Raw genomic sequence first — 25,528 nt, forward strand, 5'->3', positions numbered from 1 at the left:
CTCCTATCACCACATCAGTCTCATAAGATTCCATCAATGTACTGAATTTTAATTGTTTATTTACTACACTCTGACAGTTTACCAAGAGCAATCTCAGACCCCCTTCCTCCCTAAAAATTGACTGTTGCAATTGAGTAACTTGAAATTCCTTAATTTCCTGAGTTTCATTTTCATATCAGAATGCCCATTAGGCATTCGCAAAGGAAAAATCACGTTACAAGCCGCAGCATGCCTAAAAGGAAAAAAATTGAAGAGGCACTGAGGCTCCTAAACGGGAAGTACTATGTCGTCTTTATTGACTGTAAGAATGCTTTTCATCTTATCGACAGAATATCCTGATAGGAAAATTAAAACGAATGATTGGTGACAACACGCTCGTGAAAATCGTTGAGACCATACTCGACTACAACCTAATCCAAATTAAAAATGGAGCATCCTCATCCGGGAAAGTAATTCAAACAAATGGTGTACCCCAATGTCCCCTATGTCCGTTACTATTCAGCATAGCAACGGCAGATATCACACAAATAATGGTGGACTCCCCTGAGAGTACTCTAATAATGTACGCTGATGACATAGCTTTGGGATCGAGTTCAAAGGCAGAACTACAGTCGACAATGATGAAGTTAGAAACTTGGGCTTCAGAAAACAAATTTGAAATTAACGAGAAAAGGCAGTACAGATAGTGTTCAGAAAAGGTTGCAAGCCAGCCAAGAACGACGCTATATCACTAATAAAACACTAGAAATAGTCAAATTCAAATACGTGGGCTTCACGTTCCAAACAAGCATGACATCCTTCAATAACCACGTCATAGACAGAACGACAACAGCAATCAGAGCCATTGACAATATCAAGAATATACCTATGCTATCCCTTAACACAGATATGACTTTATTCAAGACCGCAATACCCCCAATTGTCACATACGGAATAGAAATAATATGGGACAACCTGACAATTGGTGACTTGGAGATGATAGAAAGAGTCAAAGCAAGGTTCCTGAAGAAGGCCCTAGGAGTAGGTAACCTGCACCCTCCAGATTTGTTTATGTACTGGCACGAGAAACCTTTCTTCTACGACTTAATCTACCACTGCCATCTACCGGCCCATTCCAAGAGCTTCAGCAAAAGTTCTTAAGAACGTGCGGAATTAGACCCCGAATTCTACGGAAATGACGCCATGATCTACCGTAACTGGACCATACAACTTCAAGATCAAAGACATGTCATAACGAGATGTGCAATACATGGCTCACCACCACAAAATATGCGCAAAGATAAAATTCCACAACCCAACTGATGACTGTGTTTGTACAACGTGTAAGGAAAAGTGCGACTGGTACCATCTGCTAAAGTGCAAAAACAGATTAAAGACTCTAACAGAATACAGAAAACTTTAAATTATCACAACAAACTTAATACTCATTCGAGTACTCCATATAAATATATATATTTAATTTTTGTAGTGGTACCAACATTACCTACGATGTCAAGTGCAACCTAGTGCCGGCTCTCCTATAGCTCGTTGGACATAACAGACTTAACGGACTTAACTCTCTTTGGACGAGTAATTGTGGTTGTCATGTTACTATTCTCTTTGCATGTTACTTCCTACCGATATAAATATTGTGCGTGTACTTTGAAGTGTTAAGGTTGTTGTGCTTAATTTGGAGATTGATTGATATGTTCGAATAGATCTCGTCGCGAAATTTGTCCAAAAATTTAGCAATTGCTTGTTAAAAGTAAGATTTCTCATTTTATTTGTCTTTTAATTTTATTTTAAGATGTAACTGTATGTTTGGGCGTTTTAGGTTAATTTCATAGTGCATTTCGTAAATTGATATTTAACGAAATATTGCGAGGAAATCGTCTGTAATTTTATGGGGAAACTCAACAAACGTGTCATCCATCCGGTTTTTGTATCTTATTCATATGACCAAATTTAGTATAGCAGTATTAAATGCAAAAGAAATAAAGTGGAATGTAAGGATGAGATTATAGAGAGTGGGAGACATACATCTTCATTACACTTATGCCTTTCAGCGTTCAGTCTGCAAGCCTCTGTAAATTTACTAATCGCCGCAACAATCCTCTATTTGTAATTAGTTCTGTGGCCTCGTTTAGTTCTATATCTCTTATCTTTAAATAATTGGAAACGGAGTATAACCATCGTCGTCTTGGTCTCACTCTACCCCCATCCTCTTAACCTCCACAACAGAGTCCATTATTTTCCTAGGTAAGCCATCCTCCTCCATTCGCCTTATACGACCGGTTTATCCATACAGCTTCGTCTATCGTGTTCATTCCTAATTTAGCCTTTATTTCCTCATTCCGAGTACCCTCCTGCCATTGTTCCCGGCTGTTTGTACCAGCAATCATTCTCGCTACTTTCATGTCGGTTACTTTTAACTTATGAACAAAATATTCTGAGTCCATCCGGCTTTCACTCCCATAAAGTAAAGTTGCTGTGAATACAAACCGATGTAAAGATATTAGATAGTTTATTCCGGAAGTTGACTTCCTTCTTACAGAAAACTGTTGAGTGCAACTGCGAGTTTACTGCATTAGCTATACTGCACCTGCGAATTTCAACTGGACCATGTAGCGATGTCCAAGAACAATTATAAGGAAATTCATAATGTTAAAGTTAGAAAAACGGTTAATGTAACATCAGACCATTACTTATCACAGATTAAGACGAATTTCATACCCGGAAGAAAAAACGCAAACCTGTGGCAATAGAGTGCCAAAAATTGACCGTGAATTACTCATCCAAGAAAAGAGGGAAGAATACTGGAAAAAGCTACTACAGGTGCCAAAAAATTGGAATGAAGTGGCAAAAAATATGCAGGAGCCAGCAGTTGAATTAGCATCTACGAAACGTCGAAGCAAGCATGCATGGTGGAATGCAGAATGCGAAAATGCAATCAAAGAAAGATTTGAGGCGTGGAAATCATGGAACGAGAATAAGACTGTGACAAATTTGGAAAAATCATGGGAAATAAGGAAACAAACACACCAAACACTGAGAAGAGTCAGAAGAGAACACCTTAGGGCAGAAGTCATAGAAATGGATGAGAACTTCAAGAAAAACAATACCATAGGGCCTTTAAACATAGAATCAAATGCTATTTAGCACCGAGCCTGCATTTCAAGAAAACAGATGGAACTCTTGCCCTGAGCAATAAAGATAACTGTGAGATCCTTGCAAAGTACCTTGAAGACCTCCTTAACTGTGTATCGCCACGGGAAAAATTGGAGATTGAGAAGGACACAATCCAGAACCCATATTCCGAACCACCAAACGAGAAAGAGGTACGGGAAGTAATTAACTCTCTAAAGAACAACGAACCGAGCTCGATAGCTGCAGTCGCCTAAGTGCGGCCAGTATCCAGTATTCGGGAGATAGTAGGTTCGAACCCCACTGTCGGCAGCCCTGAAAATGGTTTTCCGTGGTTTCCTATTTTCACATCAGGCAAATGCTGGGGCTGTACCTTAATTAAGGCCACGGCTGCTTCCTTCCCACTCCTAGCCCTTTCCTGTCCCATCGTCGCCGTAAGACCTATCTGTGTCGGTGCGACGTAAAATAACTAGCAAAAAAAAAAAAAAAAAAAAAAGAACAACGAAGCACTTTGTGAAGATGGAGTAATAGCAGAACTGTGGAAGATAGCCAATGACGCCTTTATTACTGAAGCGACAGAACTGTTCCAGAATATTTGGAGAGATGAAGAAATGCCATATGACTGGCTAGTGGCATTAATACACCTGCTACATAAAAAGGGACCGAAAATAGACGTCAACAACTACCGAGGAATATCACTTATCTGTCACGTATAAGATTTTTTTTCTAAATTCCTATTGAACAGACTGACACTGCAAATTGACCACAAGTTGGGAGAGTATCAGGGTGGTTTCAGGAGAGGGCGCTCTTGCCAGGATCAAATCTTGAGTCTAAAAATAATAATCAAATATTACAATGCGTGACCAAAGAACATCTTCATATCTTTCGTTGACTTTGGAAAAAGCATACAATTCAATAGATAGAGACACATTGATGGACATTTTGAGAGAATATGGTGTCGTTCAACAAACACCATACCCAAAGTGAAATTTCAAGGAGAGATCAGCAAACCCTTCCAGGTAAAAACAGGTCTGAGACAGGGTGACAGCTTAGCACCAACACTGTTCAACGTAGTTGTAGATAAGGTCATGAAAACACTGTGGAAACATAATGACTCAGGTGCTATAATACGTAATAAAAGTAAACATGTCAAACCCAAATGTTTGGCCTTTGCTGTTGATTTGGCCCTCTTCGCTGAGACGGAACAGGAAGCAATAACACAGATAAATGAACTACAGGAGATGGTCGAGAAAATAGGTTTAAATATCTCCCTCACAAAAACAGAGATGATGAGCACGGACAGGAGTTATGTGAATAGAACATTGAAGACGAAATATGGCAAAGTGAAGGTCACAAAGCACTTTAAATACCTGGGAGAGATTATCAGTAGCAATGGGATGGATAAAGAGGCCATGGAAAATAGGAGACTTAAGTTGGAAAGGCTAAACACTGCCATCAAAGCCATTTACAACAAAAATAATCTTGCCATTAATGCCAAACTAAGACATTACGATGCTGTGGTAAAACCAGTGATTCTGTATGGGGTGGAAACAGCAACACTGACGAACCTGGGAAAACTACTAAAGATTGAAAGGAGAATATTAAGGAGGATTTATGGCCCAAGGGTGGTAGAGGGAAACTACAGATTACGATCAAATAAGGAGATATACAGAAGAACAGAAGACCTGGAAACAACAGTAAGGAAAAGGCGGTTGCGATTCTATGGACACATGGTCAAAATGGATCCAGCAAGGTTAAATAAACACGTTTTTAATAAAATATACTACTTGAAGAGCCAGGGGGGATATGCCAAGCAGATGAAGGAAGAACTCGCGAGGTTATGAATTGCAGATGAAGAATGTCGTGATAGAGATCAATTCATTAAAGGACTTTCCAACATAAAAGTTCTTGTGGAAGAAAAGAAAGAGTGCAGAGGGGGGAGATGGACTGAAGAGAGGAGAGTGCAACATTCTGAAAGAATGAAGGCACTGTGGAGAAAGAGGAAGGAAGTGAAGTGGTATTGGCGTGGTCCTAAGTTTGGCCGGCTCGCTAGAAAGAAAGATACCGGGCGAGTTGGCCGTGCGTGTAGAGGCGCGCGGCTGTGAGCTTGCATCCGGGAGATAGTAGGTTCGAATCCCACTATCAGCAGCCCTGAAAATGGTTTTCCGTGGTTTCCCATTTTCACACCAGGCAAATGCTGGGACTGTACCTTAATTAAGGCCACGGCCGCTTCCTTCCAACTCCTAGGCCTTTCCTATCCCATCGTCGCCATAAGACCTATCTGTGTCGGTGCGACGTAAAGCCCCTAGCAAAAAAAAAGAAAAGAAAGAAAGATACCGGGCGAGTTGGCCGTGCGCATAGAGGCGTGCTGCTGTGAGCTTGCATCCGGGAGATAGTAGGTTCGAATCCCACTATCGGCAGCCCTGAAGATGGTTTTCCGTGGTTTCCCATTTTCACACCAGGCAAATGCTGGGGCTGTACCTTAATTAAGGCCACGGCCGCTTCCTTCCAACTCCTAGGCCTTTCCTATCCCATCGTCGCCATAAGACCTATCTGTGTCAGTGCGACATAAAGCCCCTAGCAAAAAAAAGAAAGAAAGATATGAGTAAAGAAGTGGAATCAGAAGTAAGGCTTTTTGCGGATGATATTATTGTGTATAGAGTAATAAATAAGTTACAAGATTGTGAGCAAGTAAAACATGACCTCGATAATGTTGTGAGAGGAGAGCAGGCATTGGTATGATTATAAACAGGGTTAAAGGTCAGTTTGTGAATTTCACAAATAGGAAAAGTCCTCTCACTTTTAATTACTGGGTTGATGGGATGAAAGTTCCTTTTGGGGATCATTGTAAGTATCTACAGTAGGTGTTAATAAAAGGAAAGATCTTCTTTGGGGTAATCACTTAAATGGGATTGTAAATAAACGGTACAGATCTCTGCACATGGTTGAGGGTGTTTAGGGGTTGTAGTAAGGATGTAAAGGAGAGGGCATATAAGTCTCTGGTAAGACCCCAACTAGAGTATGGTTCCAGTGTATGGGACCCTTACCAGGATTACTTTATTCAAGAACTGGAAAAAAATCCAAAGAAAAGCAGCTCGATTTGTTCTGGGTGATTTCCGACGAAAGAGTGGCGTTACAAAAATTTTGCAAAGTTTGGGCTGGGAAGAACTGGGAGAAAAAAAGACGAGCTGCTCGACTAAGTGGTATGTAAAGTCAAATAATAATACTAGATTATAAATTCCACCTGTTCAATACACAACACACAAACTTAACGCCCAACCCACCCCCACCTCCACACAAGACGACAAACTTCTTGAAGCACTTAGGAGCGAGGACAGGTACTCATCAGAAAATGTAGCTATATTTATAATGAACTGGTAGATGTGGTTGTAGCTTCTTCTATTAAAAGTCGAAAGGAAACTGTGCGAGGTTGGGTAGAGCTTGTGGTGTTATGTCTGAAATAAGAGGAGAGTGAAATGTTAAGGAATAAAATTAAAAGAGGAGAGAATGAAGAAAAAATTATGTGTGTGAAGATTACTTATCCCTTCGACAGTTGTGATGTTAATTTGGTTAAATATGAAGGGAGTTGAAGAAAATATGTTGTATGTGATTTCATTTATCTTTTCAACTGTTGTAATGTTAATTAGTTGCCTTGGTAGCGTTTGAATGACTGATATTTGTGCTTCTAGTGTTATACCGATGTGAGATTGGCATACCCACCAAGACGCATGGCTAGTGCATATAAGATTAACAACTTCAACAGACAAACAACTTTGGATTTTACCTCATCTTTAACCAAATTAACATAACTGTTGAAGGGACATAACACCACAAGCTCTACTCAACCTTGCACATTTTCTTTTCAACTTTTATTACAAGAAGCTACAACCATGTCTACTAGCTAATTATACAAATAGCTACATTTCTGACGAGTACTTGTCCTCGCTCCTAAGTGCTTCAAGAAGTTTGTCGTCTTATCTTTTCATATAAAATTAACAACGTCAACTTTGGATTTAAATTTAACTACCACTAAGAGTGACTTTTATCCTAAATATTAAGCTGTTATAAGCTCCGTACACCATCTCCAGAATAAGGCACCATATTTACCAGATTTCATTTCAACGCAGCAATTTACGTATTCTTTTCAAACTTTTAACTAACTACTTGTTACCACATACAAAAAACAAGACATTCATAAAGATCTACAATAAGGATTGATTATAAGACTTTGTCATAAGAGTACTTATAACTGCTATATTCTACTTGCTAGTCATTTTATACACATTTGTACCTAAAACAGTATCCTCTTATTTATATTTTAGGCCTTTGTTAAAAACTACGTATAAGAACAATCAGGATCCTGATATGTCTTTCTTTCAGGTATGAGGTTTTTAGGCTGATGATGCCCTCATTATGGGTGAAACATGTCCCTATATCTCATATGTTAAGAACTAGGCCCTATTTCTTAAATTTAAATTTAAAAAATGTATTGAACAGGTGGAATTTATAGTCTAGTATTATTATGTTTCTTTAAGTACATTTCAATACGGACCATAACATGAGATTTGTAACATGTAAGTGGTATGTTCCGAGCTGTCAGTGGAGTGATGGCATGGAATTACATTAATAGACAAATAAGTTTGAGTGGTGTCTTTAAAAGTAGGAAAGATCACAATATGAAGATAAAGTTGGAATTCAAGAGGACAAATTGGGGCAAATATTCATTTATAAGAAGGGAAGTTAGGGATTGGAATTACTTACCAAGGGAGATGTTCAATAAATTTCCAATTTCTTTTAAATCATTTAAGAAAAGGCTAGGAAAACAACAGATAGGGAATCTGCCACCTGGGCGACTGCCCTAAATGCAGATCAGGATTGATTGATTAATTGATTGATTGATTGATTGATTGATTGATTGATTGATTGATTGATTGATTGATAACTGGAGAGACTATCATACATACTTTTGTGGAACAGTAAAGTTTTGTGAGTATACTTTTGCAAATAGCCCACGTTTTTCTATTGGATTAACCTCCTATGGGTGGGGGATACAGACAAAGAATACACCCACGGTATGCTCTGCCTGTCGTAAAAGGCGACTAAAAGGGGCAAACAAGGGATGATCGAAGTAGAACCATGACCCTACTTGTAATTAGTACCATCACGCAGGGAAAACCATGGGTCGCCTTTACTTGTGAGTAGTACCACTATGATTTAGATGTTGATTCCTATAGGGAACCTGAAATATTTGTCCCGAATGAGTAACCCTATGGGAATCAACATCTATATCAACTGATGGCCAAGCAGGCATCAATTTTTGGTAAGGAGACAAAGTCTCTCATAGTGCATTGGCACTGCCGGTGACTCCAAGTGGCCTACGCAGTGGCCTCCACGGTATGCACTAGCCATGCGTCTTGGTGGGTATGCTAAGTACCAACTGATGAGACCAACTTAGCACACGGGGGCGAAATGCTGGCAACCAGGAATGAGTTGGCTGGAAAATTTATAATGTCCAATAATGGACCATTTATATTGGTATATTGGTAGTACCACTATGTCAGGTACACAATAGGTTTGTGGTTAGTAGCAATAATGGGGGGCTCACTATGGGTTTACAGTACCTGTGTTTGGAACCACTATATGCAGAACATCACGGGTTTACGTTGCCTGCGATTAGTACTTTTGTGAGAAACACCACAGAACTGGGCGCCGCCTGTGATTAGTAGCACTATATGAGTGACACTGTGGATCTGCACTGTCTGTGATTAGTACCCATTATGTGAGGAACACCACGGGATAGTACGAGTCCCTGTGATTAGTACACCTGTGTGAGGAACACCATGGGTTTGTGTAGCCTACGAGTGGGGCCATTATGTGAGAAACCCCATAGGTCTGTGTTACCTGTGTGGCGTACAATACTTGTGAGTAGTACCTTAACGTTTGGAACACCATGAGTCTATGCTACTCGTGATTAGTACCGCATCTTGAGAAATACCGTGTTTCTACTTTACTAGCGATAAGTACCATTATGAGGGGCTGTTGACCTGGATTTTGGACCACTTTGGACAACAAGAATCGATTCAGAATTGTGCTTTGTAAGCAGTCCCTTGGTCAGTAATACAAATTTTTCAATATAGTCTCTGGGAAGGTGAGGCATTGCGGGTCGGACCCACTGATTGTTTTAAGTTCATAATCATTGTTTGTCAACTTTTTGAATTCTAGCCAGTGGATCAATTTTGGAATTATTTTTAACTTTCAGTATTGTGAGTTGGCTCCACTGATTATTTTAAATTCACATTTATCCTTTCACTCTTCACCATCACATTTTAAATTCTAGTCAATGGATGAATTTTGGACTCTTAAATTGTCATTGCATTTCGTCTCATTTCGTACCATTAGGGGCCGATGACCTAGATGTTAGGTCCCTTTAAACAACAATCATCATCTATTGGATTAATGTTAAAGTTTCCTCGCCACTCTATGTCATGAATATTGTTCTCACTGAAGAATTTCTTCACTTCTTGAAGTATGGCAAGGAGCCAACTCTTGTTGAAAAATTCCATGTCCCTCTGGAAACCTCTTCTGCAGCTCACCAACGACTCTCCTTTCCAGTATTCGGATGTACTGGTCAGGGTAATAAGGGCCCTAGGCCTTCATGTGTGAAACACCCCCTGTTTCAAATGTACTGAAGTTGTTGGCTCTTTCTTCATTCGGCACACATATTGAACCCTTTGCCATTGCACTTCAAAGTGACTTTCATCAGTGAAAAGAACTTTCTTCCAGTTTTCTATTGTCCAATCCTGATGACTACGTGCCTACAAGAGACTTTTCCTACTCATGTCTCCTGTTATAAGGTGTTTCTTTACATGTTTACGGGCTTTCCTTCTGGCTGCCAGAAATCTGCGAACATTAAAAGTGTGCAGATTCACTCACCTTTCCTCCAGTTCGCAAGCCAAGTCTGCAGCAGTGAGGCTGGGGTTTGATTTGTTGTTTCTGAGGAGAAATTGTTCATCAGTTGCTATCTTTCTTTTTCCTGCCACGGTTTCCCTTTTTCTTTGGTGAAATTGAGTCAGTCTGTTTGTGATGGTGAATAATTTATTGTACCTGCGGCAACACCAAATTTAGTACTTACTTAACTCTCATTGTGTCTGGAAGTACTCCAACAGTACAGTATCAAGTTGCATTATGCTTTCTGGAAGTCACATCCATTGAAGACATCGGGTAGGTATTACTGTTCACACAAGGAAACCTCAAAATTCTTCAAAAGTGACACACTTTGAAATATACACTTTTAACATAAAACAATCATCGCACCAATTAATTACCTATGAATAGTAGTGGCACGGAAACATATTATCAATGAGACTGCTGAGACGTGGTGGTAACAGGTGGCTCAAAAACGGAAGGTGTAGAAGAAATATAGATGAGGCTTACAATTAACATTAGTGGATAATGGCTAAAGTGAAAGAGATATTGCATGGTAAATCACAGGTTCATTCTTGAGTTCTTATGAACAGTGAATAGAAAGCTTTCATAAGATTTTCATCATTGAGCAGATATGATCGCCATTTTATCATTTTTATTCATCCCCATTCCTTTCCACCATTTCATGATTGCTAGTGTAAGGATATTGTGCTTACCTCTTACCCGGAGGTGTCAGGTTTGTGTTTTCGGCCAGTACAAGGATTTTAATTGTGGATTGATCTCTAGAATTAGGTTCACTCAGCCTCGTGAGGCCAGCTGAGAAGTTATCTAATATGAAAGGCAGAATACCTGGTCGTGAAATCCAGGCAATATGGCTGAGGAGGATGTCCAGCTGATCATGTGGCACTCGAGTATCTACTGGCCAACCGACTAGGCAGCAGTTGTTTTAGCAGGCCAAAGTTCTTAATTGGCTGTTGCTCCATGACGGGGTTCCCTCTCACCTGGAAAGTTAGGGAAATTGACTTTGTGTCAGGGAAGAAACTGAAAATACTGCGGAATATCAGGGAAAGTCAGTGGAAAATAGTACTGGTAAACGATATGGCAACGATATTACTTGTCTGTAGTAATAACTTAACTCAAGCTTGATACTGTACTGTTAAATATTTATATCAGTTGATTGTTTGATATATTGCAAGTATAGTACAAGTCACGACTGAATGTAGAGAAAAGCAATAGCTAGATCAGTATACTTTATAATATAATAGACTCATCACGTCTGCCAATTATCATCGCACTTTCTTCGCATCACCTCGTGTTGAATACCAGTAGTGATCACCACCTTCCTTCTTTGCCGGCTGATCTATCACTGAATCTCGTTATACGTCAAGTGTCTACTGACGTCATAGCTACCAGCTTGCTTCATGCCTTGAATGTTCCAGTATCTTTGATTTTGTTGTGTGCTGCGTGTGACATAACCTCCCCTCCTACCCCTCCCTCTCCGGCTTGGCAATACGCACTGCCTCATATGGCCTTCTCATCGAGACGTGTTTCGACTGTTGGGGAAAGAGCCTAGGGAGAATGTAGGTAGCGGAGTGGGTTCGCAGTGGAAGCGTAATAACAAAACAACAACCAAATGCTGTGCAACTGTGGGCCCTCCCCATCACATTACCACAGGCTTCAGGAGTACCTCTGGCTCAACCTCAAAGACATTACCGACAGTAATGTTCGGTCTTTGAATGTTAAAAGCTTAGCGTGAAATCGTGAAAAATCGTATATATACCCCGTTATGGCAATCCACATCACATACGAGTGTTAAGCTATTAGCCCTAGTTAAGAATTGCTGGTAGATCTGAAACACTGAACGTAAGTTGAACATTGAAGCTTGAAATTTTCTTCACCAAACGAAAACGAAAAATAATTCATGCAGTAAAGGGTTAAAACTGAACTCGATAGCTGCAGTCGCTTAAGTGTGGCCAGTATCTAGTATTCGGGAGATAGTAGGTTCGAATCCCATTGTCGGCAGCCCTGAAGATGGTTTTCCGTGGTTTCCCATTTTCACACCAGGCAAATGCTGGGGCTATACCTTAATTAAGGGCATGGCCGCTTCCTTCCCACTCCTAGCCCTTACCTGTCGCATCGTCGCCATAAGACCTATCTGTGTTGGTGCGACGTAAAGCAACCGCAGTTTGCTAAGATGGGTTCTTCAGTTGGTAAATAGCACACCTACCAAGACGCATGGCTAGTGCATACCGTAGAGGCCACTGCGTAGGCTACTTGGAGCCACCGGCAGTACCAATGCACTTTGAGAGGCTTTGTATCATTACCAAAAATTGATGCCTGCCTGGCCTTCAGATGATATAAATGTTGATTCCCACTGGGGTGAAACACTGGCAACCAGGAATGAGTTAGCTGGAAAATTATAATGTCCAATAACGGACCATTTATATTGGTATTATAAATTTACTTATTCGGGACAAATATTTCAGGTTCCCTATGGGAATCAACATCTATACAACCCATCATCACAGTAAATTTATACAAACAGCCTTGAAGTACAAGAGTTCTGAAGTATTGACTAAAATTATGTCCACTTTCTCAAAAACCACAAGATTGGAAAAGCACAATAAGTTACATGAATTAAGAATCTGTTGGCTACCATATTGATTCCAAGATAGAGTTCAGACACTCGATAAGCTTAGATATCACAATGTAGAAATATAAGTTCAAGTTACACTACCTCATGGTGCATGCTGGTATGGAGAAGTCTTAGACTAGATTAGACATTTACATCAACATCATAAAGACGATCTTCTCCCAGTGTCTCTCTCCCCAACAGTCGAAACTTGTCTCGATGAGAAGGCTGCATGAGGCAGTATATATTGCCAAGTTGGAGAGGGGTGGGACACGAGGGGAGGTTATGTCACACGCAGCACACAACAAAATCAAAGGTACTGGAACACTCGAGGCGTGAAGCAAGCTGATAACAATGACATCAGCGGACATTTGACATATGACCACGAGGTTCAGTGATAGATCAACCGGTAAAGAAGGAAGGTGGTGATCACTGCTGGTGTTCAACATGAGGTGATGCGAAGAAAGTACAGCGTTGACTGGCGGACATGGTGAGTCCATTACACACTATAGACATAGATTCATGGAGGGACAGTCCAGACGTTTCGACCTTTGTAATTCTGTTTGGAATCCAACTAAAATGGCTAGTGATGTATGCAATTGATGAAGCCACCTTTGAATCTTGAAAGGCACTCATACACTCATGCACAGACGCTTCACTTTCAGGAGGAAATGTTTCCACCACTGACTTCACTGCTTCAAAATGTTCATTAAAGAAGTTCACAGCTTCTAACGACGTTTCCCATCTGGTGATCACAGGCTGTGGAGGTAAAGGCACATCTGGTAACAATTTCTTGTAGCACTGCACGCGATATGGAGATTTGTGAAAAAAAATTCTTGTTGCTGATACTAAACCATTCACTTTAGGAAATTTTTCTCTTTTGGTCTGAGCTATTCGATGTAATCCATGTGCCAAACATGTGAAGTGAACCATATTGGGGTAAAACACAGACAGCGTAGTTGCAGCTTTTAACGTCTAGGATCCAACATCTGAGTAGAGCACCAACACTTTTTCTTCCTTAACCCGTAGCTCTGTAAGTTCGTTGTCGATGAATTGCAAAACTGTAGCATGATTTGTCTGTTCCAGTAGTTTGTAGTAAATTAAATAAGACTTACACGGAGCCTCTGGATCCAATTTACTTTGCTAGAAGATTTGAAATGAAACGACCCAAGGCATCGATCGACTCGTTAATGGCACTCCATATGTATGAATTGCCAAGTTCGGCTCTAATCATTCCCATCATGGTGTCAATGTAGCAGGAGTTCAAATAGTTTTTCTGGAATGTTGATTCATCCGAAATATTGAAGTTTCAATATTTGCGTAGGAATCCTTGAAACTTTGGCACTCCACTCTTCGTATTTTATAGGTACACTGTTCAAACTATGTGCTTGTCCATATGAACCTCTTTTTCCCTGACGACTCTCGACAAATACTGTGGGTGGCGTTCTTCTGGTTAGTTTTTGCCAACATCTCTGTGGTTATAGTTCTCCATGCTTACAAAAGGCATTGCCAGAGACCTCCCCAACTAATGATATAGAGCAAATTGGCCTTGTGGTTTCGGTCATGTAGTTTTGAGCGTGCTTTCGGGAGATGAGTTCGAATCCCACTTTCGGTAGAACTGAAATGGTTTTCTGTGGTTTCCCATTTTCACACTAGGTAGGTTTGCAGCGACCATTGCCATGCACAAATCTTTAATAAATTCACTGGTAGAAGACGAAGTTGGCTCCAGCGCCCCTTGCGTAAGAAGAACGTGTTTTGTCGATGGAAAGCCTTTTCTGTTTCTCACATTAAGATCAGTTTTTAAATGCTGCTCTAATTGTGACTTCTTGGAGCACCCAATATGTTTGTCACATGCTCTAAATAGCACGATTTTACTGTCACTTGTAAAGGCTTCATCAATGAAAATCCAATCTTGTAACTTTGTCGCTAGTTTGAATGCCACTGGTGCCATAGCGATTCACTAACTGTGACTCAGATAGTTCGAGCAAGTATTTTCTTTCACGAGTTGTTTTTGCCTAGTGGTCATCCCAGCCACAGGGTAACTTTCACTTTGTGTCTTTCTCCGTAGTAGCAGCAATATGTCATTGACTCACCCTTCACACTGTGCTGTTACTTCTTAAGGGATGTACAAATCATCAATATAGGTAAGGGATGCGATTCTTGGAAAGAATATTTCACTTTAAATGATTAAATTATTTTTAGATGTTAGAGATGTACAGTACAGGCTTTTAAAACTATTTTCAAGTGTTGCCATTGATACTTTCACGGCCCGTAATTATAGACATGATACTGTGTAGGCTTTTGGGCTTAAGCCGTGTCGAGAAAATAAGGTGAAATTCTTTATGTTTCGCAGAGAACTGTGCTCTGCGTCATCAGAAGAAAATCTTGACTGTCTACAAGAAAGGCTTTTCGTGGACAGTCGAGATTCCAAAAGCCTATACAGTATCATGTCTGTTTTCAAGTGTTTAATTAAAAAACTTAAATTGATATAAAATTAGTGAAAAAAGATTTGTGTTCTCTTTCAAATGTGCAATATACTTCAAAATATTTAAAATATGTAATATTTATCAAAATATTTATTATGCATTGAAGTATGTAAAAATATGTAAGAGATGCCAGAGATTCGGACATATCGTATCTCATTGTGCGAATCAGTCTCTGTGTGGTACATGTGGAAGAGTAGCACACGGCACGGAGGAGTGCACAACTCCATACAAGTGCACTAACTGCTCTGGTCTTCATTCTCCTCGGGATCGGAACTGTCCAACATATCTGAGTGAGAAGAAGATCCAGGGGATCAAGACCCTGGATGGTCTTTTCTATCAGGAAGTGTGCTGTAAGTTTAATTCCACGAATACATCTGCCCGTACACTCGACTACGGCATGATAGCTCAGAGTCTTCCAGGTTCGTCTTTCACAACATCGTTACCCGTGATGATCGCTGCGCCCAAGGCTATTGTTGCTCCTCAGAGCAATGTTACAAAGAGTACAAGCTCGAGGGCGGGGGGACCACTGCACCTTCGACCAACCAGAAGTCTGTGCCAGCTGGCAGTTCTAAGCCGGCATAGCAAGGGGGAAGGCCAAATCTCCTCCCCTAAGAGGTCGACGAAAGCCGTGCTCCAGCCGGTAGAGGTGGCATCGTTGACCAGAGCTGGGAAATCATCTCTCAGCCCATCTAAACTCAAAAAGAAGGCAGCTGGACTTCCCCTGCAAAAGGGAAAAAATGCCCTCCATCTAGTGGGTATGAGTCTGTGCCAGCAGCTACTCCTACTCCAAAACCTGCGCGCTCCCCTTGTAGGGGAACTTCCCGTTCCCGGAAAGCATCGAAGTTCTGGGCGTTAACCCCGCCGTCTGTCGATGACGGGATGGACATCGAGCTGTCATGTACATCTACGGATGGAGATGTTGATAGTGTTTAGGTTTACAGGCATCTTGTCCCTCACAACCTTACACTCTTTTTATAGTCCACACTATGGCACTGTTGCAGTGGAATTGTAACGGTTATGACAGCCATCTTGCCAAGCTGCGTCAGCTCATTAGTCAGTTCGCAGTGAGTATAGTCTGTATTCAGGAGACAAGCTTCAGACCAGGTCATCATACGGTCTTGAGAAATTTCAGACTATACTTGATAGAACGATATTATGCTCACCGGGCTTGCGGTGACGTGGGTATTTTTGTTCATTCTGATACCTATAGCGAAGAGGTTCCTCTAAGAACCCCATTGGAAGCAGTTGCGCTGCAGATACCGCTGCCTGTCATAACAACAGTGTGTAACGTTTATTTTCCACCAGGCCAGCCTCTTAACATAAATGATGTCACTGATCTTATAGATCAGATCCCTCTGGTGCAGCGTATCCAGGACCTGCTGGCCGGGTGTTCGGATGCCGGCACCAGAATCACGTTTCTGTGGCTCCCAGGCCACATGGGTCTAGAGGGAAACGAGTTAGCCGATAAGGCTGCCAAGGAGGCAGTAACATGCCCCCGTTGCCTTACAAGGTTCCAGCAAGTGATATTCGTTCTCAGCTGAGACGTCTGGTTATGTCCCATTGGGAGTTGGAGTGGCAGGCCACTCCTCTTCCAAATAAGCTGAGAGCGATAAAAGGTACAATGAAGGGATGGAGGACTTCCCTTCGGGCTCTTCGGAGGGAAGCAGTGGTATTATGTCGTCTTCGGATCGGCCACGGTATCCTGACGCACTCCCTTCTATTGAAAGGAGAACCCCCTCTGGTGTGTACTTGCGGCGATCACCTTACCGTAGTACACATCCTTACGGAGTGCGTGGACCTGGTCGGTCTGCGCCGTAGCCTAAAACTCCCGAGTACCCTCTCCCTCATCCTGCGCGATGACGAGCAGTCAGCAGACCTCATCATCCGTTTTATGAGGGTTAGTGGTCTTTTTTATCGCCTTTAATAATGTACATTGTCTTAGTGTATTTGTGTTAACTGTGCTTTTATCCCTTTTGTGATGTTTGGGACATCACTGTATATTTTTAATTATTGAACTATATATTTAATTGATAAGATGTATATATTTAACCACTGATAGGTCATTTTTAAATTAATATGTATGTATGTATATATAGGGTTTTTATCATCCATTTCAATCATCATTTCATTTCTTTGTATCGCGGCTATAACGCATTCTGAACGAACAAATTATTGGGTAAAGTATTTCAACATCACGCATATTTATAACTTGCAGTAAATTTTCCAATAGCCGTTGTGAGGTGACCAGAGTCAGCAGGCTAATTTCAGCCCAGTTCCGGGAAAAGTACGTCATCGAGGTTACGAGAGATATTACCCTCTCCACCTCATGAAGAGACAGTTGATACATTATTTACACCACTTTTCAAACTCAGCTTCGGGACGCTTTATTTCAGCGGGAAAGTTCAGCCTATGTGAATGAACGTAATGAAGCAACGTGATGGATGCACAGCTATACATCGGAGAAGGGATGAGACCTCGAATCTTACTGGACCATGTGATATGGCTGATGGAAGGAGACTTTTGAACCGATAAATACCACCGACAAGGGCTGGAGAGGATATTCTCATTCAGACTTTCTCATTTATATTCTTATTCATACTCTTACTACGATTCTACGTCTACACATCGGAGAAGATTTTAACTTAGTTCACTTCGCATCTGAGTATATTCTACTCAAAAGTTACTCTCATTAGGACTTGTTATCTCAATGACGAGAGGTAGTCAACGGGAGACCGGCTTTGACTAGTATAGGGCAGGAGAGCTCTTATTATGAATTTAGCTACGCTACTGTTCCGTAATACGGAAGAATACGAATGTATTCTCTCCATGAACATAACCCATGGTGGTTTTGCACTTAAAATTAGGACTCATTACGACTTTATGTAAGGAGTACAGTAGGAAGTGTTAAGGACAGGAAATGTAGAAGTAGGACTGGAATCCAACAACAGAGAAGGCAGCCGGTACGAGATCCACATATCATCAGCTTCAAGACAACAGAGTCTACATAGGGTGAGCTTATGGCATAAGTTACTGCAAGTCTTCGCGCAACAGTTCGTTTTAAAAATTAATTTCATTCAATTTTTCTTTTGCTTTCGTAAGTTCAGATGTCGTTAAAACGCCGTTACGTCACGTTTTTCATCTTAATAAATAGCTGTTCTAATTTGTATTTTATGAAATGATTATTAATGATCCTTAAATTCCAAGTTAGTGTACTTAATGATTTGTGTTCCGTTCACCTCACCCCTGGGAGTTTTTTGAGTCTCATTACGCATTAGTATTATTATTATTATTATTATTATTATTAATTATCTACTTTTGTTTTCAAGCCATAAGCTTGAAGACTGGCGCCCTTGGGATACTGTTTATGGAGAAACAATGACATATCATTTATTTATTTTAATATTAAAGTGACCCGCCACGTTATAATTTTGTCATTCATCTGTGGGCGAAGTGGGTACGTCACACTTTGACTCTATTTTAGTTCATGTTTGCGTATTTTAATGTGTTATTTTAATTTCTGACATATTTCCAGGCAATGCCTTATTCCATTATCACCTCTATTTTTTAAACTTTTATTAGAACATAAGGCATTACAAATTACATCCACTGATTGTTTTAATCTCATAATCATTTTTCATCACCATTTATTTTAAACTCTAGTCAGTGGATACATTTTAATATTTTAATTATAATCTCATGTCGTCCATTTTGTACCATTGGGGGCTGATGACCTTAGATGTTAGGCCCCTTTAAACAACAATCATCATCATCATCAAGTAAAAAAAGAAAAGGGATTTGTCAAAAGAAACCTATTTTTTCCCCAGTATATAATAGCATCAAAAAGATTAATCTCACCTTAAGAAAATTCCAGTTCTTCTTAAGAGCAGCACATTAGTGATATTTCATAACATATACTTTAAATCAGAATAAATGGGCATCCATTATACACAAACTGACACGCTACAAAGCAGTTTATGATTCAAATAATGGAAAACAATGTATTTTAGAGCTACACTGTTCAAACTATGTGCTTATCTATATGAACCCCTTTTGCTCTGATGACTCTCGACAAATACTGTGTTTGGCATTCTCCTGGTTAGTTTTTGCCAACATCTTTGTGGTTATATTTCTCCATGCTTACAAAAGGCATTGTCAGAGATCTTCACAACTGATGATATTGAACAAGTTGGCCTCGTGGTTTGGGTCACGTAGCTTTGAGCTTGCATTCGTTAGATGGTGAGTTCGAATCCCACTGTCGGTAGCCCTGAGATGGTTTTCTGTGGTTTCCCATTTTCACACTATATAAATGATGGGGACTGGTCCTTAATTAAGGCCATGGCTGCTACCTTCCTTATCCCAGCTCTTTCCCATCCTTGCCTCGCAAAACCTTTCATTTGTTAGTACGATGTTAAATGACTAGCAAAAAAATAAAATAGAATGTGATGGAACTGTTTCACTCTTAAGGAACCTTTCACTTTCATCCAAGTCGTCCACCTTATTGTTACTAAAACAACCCCAAAATGTAATGCTACCACCCTCATACTTCACATTTGGTGTTAGACAGCTTTCTAGCATTCTTTCTCCTGGACGACGGCAGACATACTGACAGCGATTTAATTCAAACTTCTCAAAATTTGACCCAGCACACGTTTTCACTGATCAGTAGTGCAATCTTTGTGGTGTCTGGCCCACTGAAGTCTCTTAGATTTATGTCAGTGTGTTAAGAGTCTTTTTGGCTGATACATATGCACACAACCCATCATCGCGTAAATAATATTTTACAGTCGACACTTGACACGGGTTGATCTCTAGTTCTGTTGATTTCAGCGCAGAATTCTGCAGCTGAAAGCCTTCTGTTTTGCTTGCTTAAGATAACAGTGTGTTTATCTTCAGCAACAGATGTTCTTCTAGGGCGTTCACTTCGTATTCAATCTTTATGAGTGCATGTCTCTTATCTTTGCTTCAGAGCAAAGCGAACATCAAATTCAGGAATCCATAATTTTGCAGCAAATTGCTGGTTGACAACCAACTGTTTTGTGGGCACATGCCATAGCATGCTTTTCTATACATATGCTAGTTTTTTCCCCCCATTCCTGCAGTGAGTTTCTATCCTGCAAAAATTTGAACTGTCCTCTGCTGTTTACTTTGCACACACATATGATGGAACAAGAAATATCTTGATGAATATTGAATTTTCACGACCTCGTTGTAATCAAAATCAACTTTCAACGAAAGGCTAGCATACAGCGAGTCATCCGGTGATAAACCAAAGTACTACTTCAGTTTTCTCCGTAGGACCTTTTTATAATAATAATGTTATTGGCTTTACGTCTCAATAACTACTTTTACGGTTTTCAGAGATGCTGAGGTGTCAGAAGTTAGTCCCGCAGGAGTTTTTTTACGTGCAACTAAATCTACTGACACGAGACCGACGTATTTGAGCACATTCAAATACCACCGGACTGAGCCAGGATTGAATTTGCCAAGTTCAGGTCAGAAGGCCAGTGCCTCAACCATCTGAGCTACTCAGCCTGGCCAGGACCTTTTTAATGGGCACACCGCTCTACCAATTTTTACAGACCGCCTGGTTAACATAACCTAGATATGTGCTAGTTACATAATATTAATACATATTTGAGTCATTGGAAGCTCCAAATTAAAACTTAAATACTGTAAAACTGTTTGTTTAAATGATAAATCTTCACTACTGGTATTGTCAGCATAATTGCATAAATTACATGGGAATTTACATGTTTAGCTTGACTGTCACTTAGTATCGTGCGTGGGCAGAGTGTGGATTAGCATGGAATCGCATGCAACCCCTCTATTCCACATGATATCACAAATTCGTATGGCACTGCACACTGTCCACAGTAACCGAGGGGTATTTCTGAGTTACATGATTATGAACGAGCAGTAGACCACCATAAGTTCAAAATACTCTGTTATGTCCTGTTCATGATAACACTAAAATAGTTCAATTTTGCAGTTAATTTTTGCCTGCTAATGGCCTAAGGGGAATAAATTGAAATTTTATTATATTCATCTTTTACGTAGTATTCCTCACCCAGCTACTCATTCCTGCCACCTGGCGCATGAAAATGTCTGGAGAGAACACTGTGCTTACTATACAGTAGACCAACGGTAAAGAATTCTTAAATTCAAAACTTCTTTATCGGAGAAGTTTTGATCATGAACAAATGAGATTTTCTTCTGAAGACTGGAGCAAAGTTCTCTGCAAAACGTAAAGAATTTCACCTTGTTTTCTGACATGGCAAAAGCCCAAAAGCTCCTTATCCTGTGTACAACTATTTGGAAGGATTATTACGCAAGGGTCTTTCTGTTATGAGAGAAAGGAATGGCAGCTGTTTTTCAAGCCAGGACGGTCTTAACAAAGTTATATTTGAAGGCAGGGAGAAACCTAGAAAGACAAAAGAAATGCTAATGGACATGCTACCTGACGCCCGTTGTGACTAGTGTGGGAGGACCCTAAGCTGATTGTTCCAGACAGTGAGTGTCTACATTTTGAAATGAACGACATGGATGCACAAAATCAACCCAATATGATAGTGTCATTCTAATAGAGTAAAACTTGTTCAAAGCGGAATCGCGAGGGTCCGAGTTTCTTTTCCGAATTAGACAAGTTTCCAGTTTGAACAAAATCATACAAAAAGATTCACAAATTACTTGCCCCTGATCCATTAGTCTAGTTTTGGTATGCAAATATCAGTAACACAATATCTTGATGTTCAGTAGGTTTTTATTACTCTCGCATAGGCTTGCAGTATAACACCCTCAACATATTATGTACAGTATGTACCACGTTCAATGAAAACCGGACAATTTCTGCCTTATTCCACATGTTTAATAAACAAACTACAGTATATATATATAACACATTACATGCAATACTGTATTTGTCAAATTATTCCTTTTTCCACATGTCTAACAAAGAAACCTGTTTCACCTTCCATGATGTCATGTCTTTCTCAGTGCAGTCTTCAGCGCTGTACAGTAGCAAAAGAAGTCGCGGTGAATTCGACTTGACAGCAACTTTCATAATGTCCCTGACACACTCAATAGCTTGTGCATGGGTGTGTATTATTTCCTGACTTTCTCTTTCTTCTTCTTCCTCCTCCTCCTCCTTGCATTTTAGCCGTCTAAAAAAAAATTGCAGTTCAAATGTAGGCCCTACCATTTTGTTTCTAATTTCTTTATCCCCCAGTCGCCGTCACTGTCTACACGCACACACAGAAATTTACACAATTAGGAACCCTATTCACAATACACGTGCAATGGACGCCTCTCAGTTTACATTTTAGTGGTGTGGTACACTCCGAAGCAAGGACCCGGGCACAATGCTACATCGCAGATTTTGCAGCAGTGTGCAGACAACACATCTCTTGCTTGCAATGGGTTTCGTCTTTGAAGGGGATTTGAAATCTGGGAAGTGCCTTCCCGAGAATTGATCCAAAGGGTCATTTGATAGTGACGCCACTGATCTGACTGGCTGGGCTTCAGTGGGGGTTGATTTATCATACTTGTTAAAGAGCTTCTGGATAACGTGCATACGAAATTTCAAGTGAGTGAATTTTCCTCCATTATTGATAAATAACAAAGGAGTTGAACATTGTTATGTCCAAGTGCCTGAAAATCTTTTGGTAGAACTTCTTTATTTGCTTTCGGGCTGTACTGTATGGGATCACACACTGATCAGATAAATCGAACCCAGCCATTGATTACAAGTAACAACTTTCATTATTGTTCCGTATTGAAGATGATGTGAAGATGATCCTTGAAATTCTATGCCCACCCATTGAGTCATCGAAATCTATACACATGACAGGCTTTTCTACTCTGTCCCCTTTCCTGTTTTTCACAGTGCGCATTTCGGCATATAGCCTCGGACCTATGGGAGTAACGGAGTCCCACTTCTGTTTGACAGGCGAGGGACTCCTTGGAAACAACTTGGCAAACGAAATGGAATTCAATGGGGAGCTATCAATATTAATGGGGCTTATAGAAGAAAGAAAGAACTGGCTGAGTCAACTAAGAGGATTCATCTGGATGTGCTAGGATTAAGTGATATTCGGGTAATGGGAAATGAAATGTCGTATGGCTTTTAGTGCCGGGATATCCCAGGACGGGTTCGGTTCACCAGGTGCAGGTCTTTCTATTTAACACCCGTAGGTGACCTGCGCGTCGTGATGAGGATGAAATGATGATGAAGACAACACATACACCCAGCCCCCGTGCCATTGGAATTAACCAATTAAGGTTAAAGTCCCCGACCCAGCCGGGAATTGAACCCGGGACCCTCTGAACCGAAGGCCAGTATGCTGACCGTTCAGCCAACGAGTCGGACGGGTAATGGGAGATAACAAGGAAGAGATAGGAGATAATAAAGTGTACTTGACGGGTGTTAGAAAGGGAAGGCCGGGCTGAGTGGCTCAGATGGTCAAGGCGCTGGCCTTCTGACCCCAACTTGGCAGGTTCGATCCTGGCTCAGTCCGGTGGTATTTGAAGGTGCTCAAATACGTCAGCCTCGTGTCGGTAGGTTTACTGGCATGTAAAAGAACTCCTGCAGGAATAAATTCCGGCACCTCGGCGTCTCTGAAAACCGTAAAAGAGTAGTTAGTGGGACGTAAAACAAATAACATTATTATTATTAGAAAGGGAAGGGCAGAGCATGGGGTAGGGCTGATTATCAGGAATACCATTGCACGCAGCATAGTTTCTGTGAGGCACATAAATGTGCGAATGATGAGGGTAGTTTTGTCAGTTGGGGGAATTAGGACGAGAATTGTCCCAGAGTATTCACCATGTGAGGGTGCAGATGAAGATGAAGTTGACAAGTTTTATGAAGCATTAAGTGACATCGTGGTCAGGATCAACAGCAAGGATAGAATAGTGCTATTGGGCTATTTCAATGCGAGAGTTGGAAATAGAACTGAAGGATACGAAAGGGTATTTGGTCAATGTGGGGAAGATATGGAAGCTGATGGGAATGGGAAGCGTTTGCTGGACTTCTGTGCTAGTAGGGTTTAGCAGTTACGAATACATTCTTCTAGCACAAGGCAGTTCACCGCTACACATGGGAGGCTAGGGGTGACAGATCCATAATAGACTATATCTTAACCGACTTCGAATTCTGGAAATCTGTTAGGAATGTACAAGTTTTTCGGTGATTTTTTTTATGATACAGACCGCTATCTGATCTGTAGTGAACTAAGTGTCTAGGCCTAGGGTAGAGAAAGTGAAATTGTCTGCAAACGAATAAGGGTAGAAAATCTCCAGGACGAGAAAATTAGACAGAAGTACATGGATATGATTAGTGAGAAGCTTCGAACAGTAAGACAGTAAGCAGGTTCAGGATATAGAAAGAGAATGGGTGGCATACAGGGATGCTGTAGTAGAAACAGCAAGGGAATGCCTAGGAACAACTGTGTGTAAATATGGGAAAAGGCGAACATCTTGGTGGAATGATTGAAGTGAGAGCAGCGTGTAAACATAAATAGAAGGCTTATCAGAAATGGCTCCAAACAAGAGCAGAGGCAGACATGGATTTGTATGTAGATGAAAGAAACAGAGCAAAATAAATAGTTGTTGAATTAAAAAAGAAATCATGGGAAGATTTTGGTAATAACCTGGAAAGGCTAGGTCAGGCAGCAGGGAAACCTTTCTGGACAGTAATAATCTTAGGAAGGGAGGGAAAAAGGAAATGAACAGTGTTTTGAGTAGTTCAGGTGAACTCATAATAGATCCCAGGGAATCACTGGAGAGCTGGAGAGAATATTTTGAACATCTTCTCAGCGTAAAAGGTAATATTTCTGGTGGTGTTGCGAACAACGGAGCTCATGGGGAGGAGGAAAATGTTGGTGAAATTACACTTCAGGAAGTGGAAAGGATGGTTAATAAACTCCATTGTCATAAAGCAGCAGGAATAGATGAAATTAGACCTGAAATGGTAAAGTATAGTGGGAAGGCAGGGATGAAATGGCTTCATAGAGAAGTAAGATTAGCATGGAGTGTTGGTAAGGTACTTTCAGATTGGACGAAAGCAGTAATTGCACCTATCTATAAGCAAGGGAACAGGAAGGATTGCAACAACTATCGAGGTATCTCATTGATTAGTATACCAGGCAAAGTATTCACAGGCATCTTGGAAAAGTGGGTGCGATTAGTGGATGAGAGGAAATTAGATGAAAACCAGTGTGGTTTCAGACTACAGAGAGGCTGTCAGGATCAGATTTTCTGTATGCGCCGGGTAATTGAAAAATGCTACGAGAGGAATAGGCAGTTTTGTTTTGTAGATCTAGAGAAAGCATATGACAGGATACCGAGGGAAAAGATGTTCGCCATA

At 40.6% G+C, this 25,528-nt stretch overlaps 1 protein-coding gene across 2 annotated transcripts in view; it reads left to right on the plus strand.

Annotated features, from left to right (window-relative positions):
* Positions 1 to 1,586: 1,586 nt before the first annotated feature.
* AP-1sigma (AP-1 complex subunit sigma-2) overlaps positions 1,587 to 25,528 on the plus strand; it is a 424,692-nt gene continuing 400,750 nt past the window's right edge. For both annotated transcript variants that reach the window (XM_067136778.2, XM_067136779.2), the window contains exon 1: positions 1,587 to 1,744. The gene's annotated coding sequence lies outside the window, so the exon portion shown is untranslated. The remainder of the gene's footprint in view (positions 1,745 to 25,528) is intronic.

The sequence above is a fragment of the Anabrus simplex genome, chromosome 1, assembly GCF_040414725.1.
Source record: "Anabrus simplex isolate iqAnaSimp1 chromosome 1, ASM4041472v1, whole genome shotgun sequence".
In the NCBI taxonomy this organism is placed as follows: Eukaryota; Metazoa; Arthropoda; class Insecta; order Orthoptera; family Tettigoniidae; genus Anabrus; species Anabrus simplex.